This window comes from Pyrus communis, chromosome 7, assembly GCF_963583255.1.
Source record: "Pyrus communis chromosome 7, drPyrComm1.1, whole genome shotgun sequence".
Classification (NCBI taxonomy): Eukaryota; Viridiplantae; Streptophyta; class Magnoliopsida; order Rosales; family Rosaceae; genus Pyrus; species Pyrus communis.
Window position 1 is genome coordinate 13820484 of NC_084809.1, and position 7998 is coordinate 13828481.

A 7998-nucleotide genomic window follows, 5' to 3' on the forward strand; every position below is an offset into this window, starting at 1 on the left:
CACTCATTGATTGATATTAATCCAACAGTGAAAGGAAAAGTAGAAATTTTCGTCACTCACTGTTGATCTTAATCCAACGATGAAAATAATAATAATAATTGTGACAACCCGTTCCAAATTTTACGTTTTTATTTTATTTAAAAAGCGTGAATTTACGAAATTGCCCTAGAGGCAAGGACTTTGACTTCTGTTAACCATCGTCTAGAGAGACGTATGACTTATTCTTTTAACATATTCTCGTAATACTCGTGGATGTGAACGCATAGGCGAAAGCCGTTTGCGAGTCCGGATTATAACGGTATAGTTACGGCTGTTCGAAATTGGTTATTCAAGGTTTAGTGTTGATTAAATTAAATCCTCAATCAGAAATTGGTTATTTAAGGTGAAGCCCAATCAGAAGAAAAAAAAAAAAAAAAATCCCAGCTTTCTCGTGGGTTTTTCCCACTCGCGACCACCCACTTTCCAAGGCCGATTCCAGCCAACTCCGGTGGAGTTTTTCGATGCCGCCACCACCATCTTGAAGCTCTCATTCCCCTCTACAAAACTCACCCAAGAACCACCTTGATTAACCATGGTATGAGGCGGTTTGAGACCACGAAAGTTGACGAAAATCAATGGTGCTCCAGCCACCCTTCTCGATTTTCCGGCAAATCGGCAAAGCAATGGCCGATGCCACTACTTGGGCTTTGTAGCCCATCATCCCAGGAGCAAAACCCAACCAACCTTGACCCCGTTGGACCACCGTAGACGACGAATCGATGTCGGGAAGTTTTAGGCACCCGCCGGCTTCGTGGGCAAAATTGACCATCTTCCGTCCACTTTTGGACTTCGTGGCAGATATGAAAGTTGCTCCACTCACTGAGATCTTCATTTCTGTGAAGTTTGAGAATTTTTGGAAATAGTTTAATTTTCCGGCGAGTCGGGGTGGCCGACCGCCACCCGCGGCGGCGCGTGGCCAGTGGGCCGCCAATGCTATTTTTAGGCTATGTCAAATGTCTTGAATTCAGTTTTGTCATTTGAATGACGTAGGTTGATAGTTGGAACCTAAATTCGTTACGATACGTTACTTGATAAAATGTGAATTGATGATCCGACCGTTGGATCGTCACCAAAATTGGATACATTATAATACGTAATATTTAAAGATTATAGGAATTTACGGATTGGGAATCCGACTTACGGATCTTCCTGAATTGGATTTGTAAGTTAGTAAAATAAATGTTCATGGCCACTTGTTTTAGGCAATTGGCGGAGATCTAACCGTTGGATCGTAATGAAATTTTAATATGTTATTCTAGAAACATATTGTGGATCTTTGGAAGTTGCGGATTGGAAATCTGATATGCGGATCTTCCGGGTCAAGTTATACAGGGTTGTAAACCCTACCGTCGATCTTTGATCGACGGTTGACTTGTGGTCAATGGGTATCAAACTATTTTAGAATGTCGTTGAGGTTGTGTTTTATGTGAATTACATATTCTACGGATAAGAGTTTTGAGATGTGATTTGATAATTGGTCACAGGGACCAATCATTCAGGACGCCTCGATGCGTGCGCTAGAGAATCATAGCCTGGACTCCAGGTGAGTGCATCTTTTCCTTTTTATCGTACATATTATTGAGAGTTCTATCGACACTTTTAAATTGATTAGGCATATTACTTTCATACATATTTATTATGAATGCTTGAAGTACTATATGAACTACGAATGGTTTGATCCCTGTCTAGGGTACGTAGGCAGTCTAACGAGACGTTAGATGCAGCCATAAAATATTTGAGACAAAAGCTTTGCTTGGGAAATTGAGTAACGCGAAGGAAATTTGTAAAGGCAAGTTTTAGTTTTGTGAATTAGTTAGTTAAATTAGAGTTAATTGGGTTGTCATGGATAATTATCCCTGAAAATAAGTAATTTGGGAGTAGGGCGTTACTGATTGTACACTTCACACCATATTGTTTATAATTGAAAATGCTACGACATGGTTAAGTAGTAGATTGCATCATGATATATCCATATGTATATTACTTGCATATAATTATTGGGAATGCTTTCAAGTGCAAAGGTGAACTCAGGACACCCAGGTAAGTTCAGGTGAGTTTATGGTAATAGTTGAATCGATTGCGTTATAGCATGACTACAGTTATGAGTTAGGCAACTTTGATACTGTCGTACTAGTTGCCATGAGTTGCACATGTTATATTGAGATGCATTGAGAGCTCATAAACCTGCACCCCGGTGTTAGTGCTCCCGCATGTGGCCAGGGCACAGTTCTTCACGTGATGTTCACCTCCCGCACCTTACGCTCACCTTGGATTCAAGGAAGGTGCACAGTCCTGTCGTATAGACCACTTTAGGTGGTTCTGACTCGTAGGTGACCCGCGATTATTCGCCCAGTCTTCACGCGATCGTAGCACTTGAGCGTATTTATTTACACCCAGTCCTGTCGTACAGACCACTTTAGGTGGTTCCGACTCGTGTGCAGGTATACTTATTGAGCTATTGGCTAGCCAGGATTGATGAGATATGGATAAGTCGTACAGGTCACTATAGGTGACTCCGACTTATATGCTAGCCATGATTGATGAGATATGGATAAGTCGTACAGGTCACTATAGGTGACTTCGACTTATATGCTAGCCAGGATTGATGAGATATGGATAAGTCGTACAGGTCACTATAGGTGACTCCGACTTATATGCTAGCCATGATTGATGAGATATGGATAAGATGTACAAGTCATTTTAGATGACTCTGACTGATATATCACTTTGTATTGATGTAGTTCATTTGGCCTACTTATTAATGTATGGTGGAGTTTATGGCAAACCGTGGTTTTGATCATTTCTGAGTATGGTTTGGATATATGTATATATGTTGTACTGTCTTATGGAAAACGATACGGGTTTTACATTTAGGGGCATTACTTTTTGAGAGGTAGTAACTTTGGGAAGCTTGGTTTTATTGCTTACTCACACCTTCTGTTTGGTGCCCTCCAAGTTTTAACTGCTGAGTTTGTATCGACAAGAATCTGTGGCGAATCTTAGTATTGATGGATATTTTTGAGAGTATGATTCTTACCCACACTACTGTACCTTACTTATGCTCTGACATCGTGTGTGAAATGGGTTCGCTCCCACTCGTAGCGCACTCTGGTATTTAGACACTTTTAGATTTAAATTCATTCACTTTTTATACACTATCATATTTTATGGTTTCGTCACCTTCCAGGTGTCGACTAGCACAGCTCGATTCAGGGTCCAAGTGGACTTTCTGAGTCGGGGTGTGTCAATAATAATAATAATCTCATCGTTAAATTAAAATCGAATGATGATTGACTCTTATTTTTTAAAACTATTAAGTTTGAAAGAATAAGATTGCCAATTATGTCAGAAAAATAAAATAAGGTGGTGAAGTTAACACAACACTTGGCCAATGTATAACTCACGTTTGAATAATAAATTAATTTTCTGGATTATGAGGTTACGAAATTACATGCATGTGGTTGCAGCTCATCTGCCTAATTATCATTTTTGGCATGTAATAAACCGTGGGAATTTTGGCTCTTCAGATTGAAATATTTATAGGCTATTTAATAACTATTTTTTTTTTTAGAAGAATAACTTTTTTTTTTTTTAGTATTCATATTTTTTTTTTATAAACGACATCATTATTGGGTTAAATTGTCAAATGTAAGGAGGAAGCAAGATCAATGGAATCAATTTGACATTAGAGTGCATAGGCATTTTTTTTTTTTGACACTGTGGTAAAACGTAATATGCTTGAAAATTTGTTTGATACTTACTTTTAGTTTTCAATTTTAACTGAAAACAAAAAACTGAACACCAAATGTCACATCCCGGCCCGCTCCACTACCGTAGCACGATATTATCCGCTTTAAGCTTACCATTCCCTCACGGTTTTGTTTTTGGGAATTCACGAGCAACTTCCCAGTAGGTCACCCATCATGAGATTGCTCTAGCCCCCTTCCCGCTTAACTTCGGAGTTCCAACGGAACTCGAAGCCAGTGAGTTCCCAAAAGGCCTCATGTTAGGTAGAGATGGGAATATATATTTAAGGATCACTCCCCTGGACGATGTGGGATGTCACACCAAATTTATAAAAAAAAAAAAAAAAAAAAAAAACCTTTTAGTTTTAAAAAAATAAATTAATATCTCATTTGGAGATGTTTTAAACACGTCATGTTTAATTATGATATATTTATATAAAGAAAGTGTATAAAAATAAAGGAATTTTAATGAAAAAATCCCGGTACTGTTTACTTTAACAAAAAACTACATTTTTACATTAAAAAGTCAATCATAATACTATTCACTTTACCCTTCATTTTGTCCTTATAGTTAAAACTCAAAATTTTCAAACCATTTTCATTAGTTTTCCTTAAAAATAATTTATCTTTTTTTAAATCCCTCCTTCCTTCGTATCTTTATGTAAGTAAACATGGCCTTAGTGCATTTTATCCATTGTTTATCAAAATCAATAATGTCAATTTCTAAACAGTTTTGATGCCTTCATTCATTATTCACGCTGATATAGTGCGCTAACTGGTGACGTCGAGATGCATGCCTGATGGCTGTGGGTTTGTCCGCTTCATGAGTCACGCCTTTTGATTTGGGATTTTTTTTTTTTTTTTTAAAGAACAAAGGATATCATGTATATTAAGAGTGTAAAAGTGAGTTTATGTCTGAAAATTGATGAGTAATAATGTGGTTCAAATTCATATTTTACAATAATTAAATTTAAGACCTCTCATGTAACATCCCACATCGCCCAGGGGAGTGATCCTTAAATGTATATTCACATCTCTACCTAGCACGAGGCCTTTTGGGAGCGGCTTCGGGTTCCGTAGGAACTCCGAAGTTAAGCGAGAAGGGGGTTAGAGCAATCCCATGATGGGTGACCCACTGAGAAGTTGCTCGTGAGTTCCCAAAAACAAAACCGTGAGGGAATGGTAAGCCCAAAGCGGACAATATCGTGCTACGGTGGTGGAGCGGGCCCATGAAGTGATCCGTCCTGGGCCGGGATGTGACATCTCATTTAAAAATGACGAAAATTACCACTAAATTATAATATTAAATGACTTTTCAATTTTGATTTTTTATATCAAATAAACAAACTAGTGAAGGTCACTAAAGAAGTCGGGGAGGCAAATTATTGATGCATGACGTTGTTGGAGCGAGCATGGGTTTAAGTTGCTTTAGATGTCACCATTTTTATATATAAAACCAACAACTCTTTTTGAAGTCACAAACTTGATTAAAATTTTTTTAACAAAAATGCTTCCAAAACAAAAAAAAATTCAAAAGCAACCCAAAATAATGCATCCAATAATGCAGGGGTATTTTTGTTATTTTAATAGTGTTTTTTAATAATTAATTCTTTTTGTACAGTTTTTTTAATTCGCACCTCACAATAGGCTAGTAATAATGTGATTCAATTCGTTGTTCATTAAATATTATTTTCTCTATTTTTAATCACGTTCAAAACATCTTAAGAGACTGTAATGCCAGTTATAAAAAAAGTCTTTCGCACGCTCATAATAATGCGATTAAATTAGTTATCAAATGATTTTTTTTTTTAACAAATGATATTATCTACACTAAGGAGGAGGGGGTGGGCTTAGCCTCACAATGGGTTAGAAATAATATGATTCAATCAGTTGTTTATTAAATATTATTTTCTCTATTCAATGTAAATTTAATGTAGATGGAAATTGAAAGACTGATTTTTATTATGTGAATTCATCTACTTTGATTGGTTTGTGAGAGGTTTTTTTTAGCATGATCTAATATTATTCATTTACTTTAAATATCTGACTTTCCTTTTGTCAATTCACGCATATAAATACATTTAAAATATGTAAGTCACGCTTAGAATGCAGTGATTAAAAAAATATCTTTTTCACGTGGGTGAGTACGTGCACGAAGGCTATTAGAAGAACAAGCAAGGGAAAAAGAAATATTTATATTCCAATCCAATCAACCATGCAAAGTTAAGTATTGTCTTATTTTTTCAGTCTCCTAATATTTTTAATATTTGAATGTTCGAACCAATTACTACTGTTCGAAAACAAATATTTGCAGTTATATTTTGGGTAGTGATTTTGGTTCTCTTGTTTTAACCATTTGCACTTTAGTTCGGAACTTGGGATGATATTGTATCGACTTGGTCAATTGCTTATGTGTGACAATGTTCTCATTTTTGCATGACCACTCGTTTCCTTGCCTTTTGACTTGTTTCTACGATAGTGGTTTTTTTGCAGCAACGATAACGGTTGTTTAGCTGTAAGGTTTGATGTTTGGGTTTTATGTATTTTGAGCTTCAACTTAGGTTTTGGTCCCATGTTCTATCTTTTTGCTATTTGTATTTGGGCCCGTTGAGTTAATGAAATGCATTCTCCTTGCCCAAAAAAAAAAAAAAAAAAAAAAAAACCTTGTTTGTGAACACTTGTGTATAATGCACTTTTCCACTCGTAAAAGCACTTATTTTGGTAAAATTAGCTCATTATAAACATGTATAATTTTTTTTACTAAACGTTCCAGTGCTTCTCTAAGATCATTTTCACCCCTCATGGAAATTGGACAATAGGCAATTATTGCGTTAGTAAATAGTAACTGCTCCAGTACACCTTCATCTCGTAAAATAAGTTGCCAGACAATTACTATTAAAAAATTGATTAAAAAAAAATTATTATTTCTCTCTCCTCCTCCCTCCCTTTCTTTTTCTCCTTCTCCTTTCTCTGTTGCTTCCCGTCTTCTCCCACACCTCACCGATGAAATCTAACGATTCAAACCCCCCAAACTTTCTCTCTGCACCCCAAACCCCCCACCCCCCCCCCCCCACACTCACACGCACACCCCAAAATTACCAACTGTCCATCACTAGACTCCCCGCACAGTCAGTAATCCTAAGGTCAGACAAGTCAAGTTCTTCACTTCACCCAAGCTCATCGCCTCATTCTCTCCTCCTGTCATCGACATCTCCCCTTCTGATTGCTTCATCTTTCCGATAATGATCCCCTTGCAAAAAAAAAAAAATTTAACATTGTTGACGTTATACCACACTCGGGCGTAGGGTCACGCAAAGATTGCCCGGTTGAGTCGTTCGATAACTATAGGCCCATCAATTGCTCAAATTTTTGTTATGAGCTAGAGTAAGATTTTCCCTTTTTTGGCAATAATTGCCCAATTGCCTTGGTAGTTTCATGTCGGTTGGCAATGCTTTAAAAAGCACTTCTACAACTCATAAACTTTTTTATGTTTTTCTATCAAACGGCAAAATTAGGGTAAATCTCAGTTTATTACCCTTAAGTTTCGTGGTTTTCAACATTTGGTACATGAAATTTTTTTCATTACAGAGTGTGACATCCCACATCGCCCAGGGTAGTGGATCATGTAAGCCTTATATGTATATTCCCATCTTTACCTAGCACGAAGCCTTTTGGAAGCTCACTGGCTTTGGGTTTTGTAGGAACTCTGAAGTTAAACGAGTTCGCGCGAGAGCAATCCCAGGATGGGTGACCCACTACGAAGTTCTGGTGTGAGTACCCAGAAACAAAACCATGAGGGTGTGGTCAGGGCCCAAAGTAGACAATATCATGCTATGGTGGAGTCGGGCCGGGGATGTGATGGGGGCCTGGACGGGGATGTGACAATTTGGTATCAGAGCCAATCCCTGGCGGATGTGTGCTGATGAGGACATTGGGCCCCTAAAGGGGGTACATTGTGACATCCCACATCACCTAGGGGAGTGGATCCTGTAAGCCTTATATGTATATTCCCATCTCTACCTAGCACAAGGCCTTTTGGGAGCTCACTGGCTTTGGATTCCGTAGGAACTTCGGAGTTAAGCGAGTTTGCGAGAGAGCAATCCTAGGATGGGCCACCCACTAGGAAGTTCTCATGTGAGTTCCCATAAACAAAACCGTGAGGGCGTGGTTGGGGCCCAAAGTGAACAATATCGTGATACGGTAGAGTCAGGCC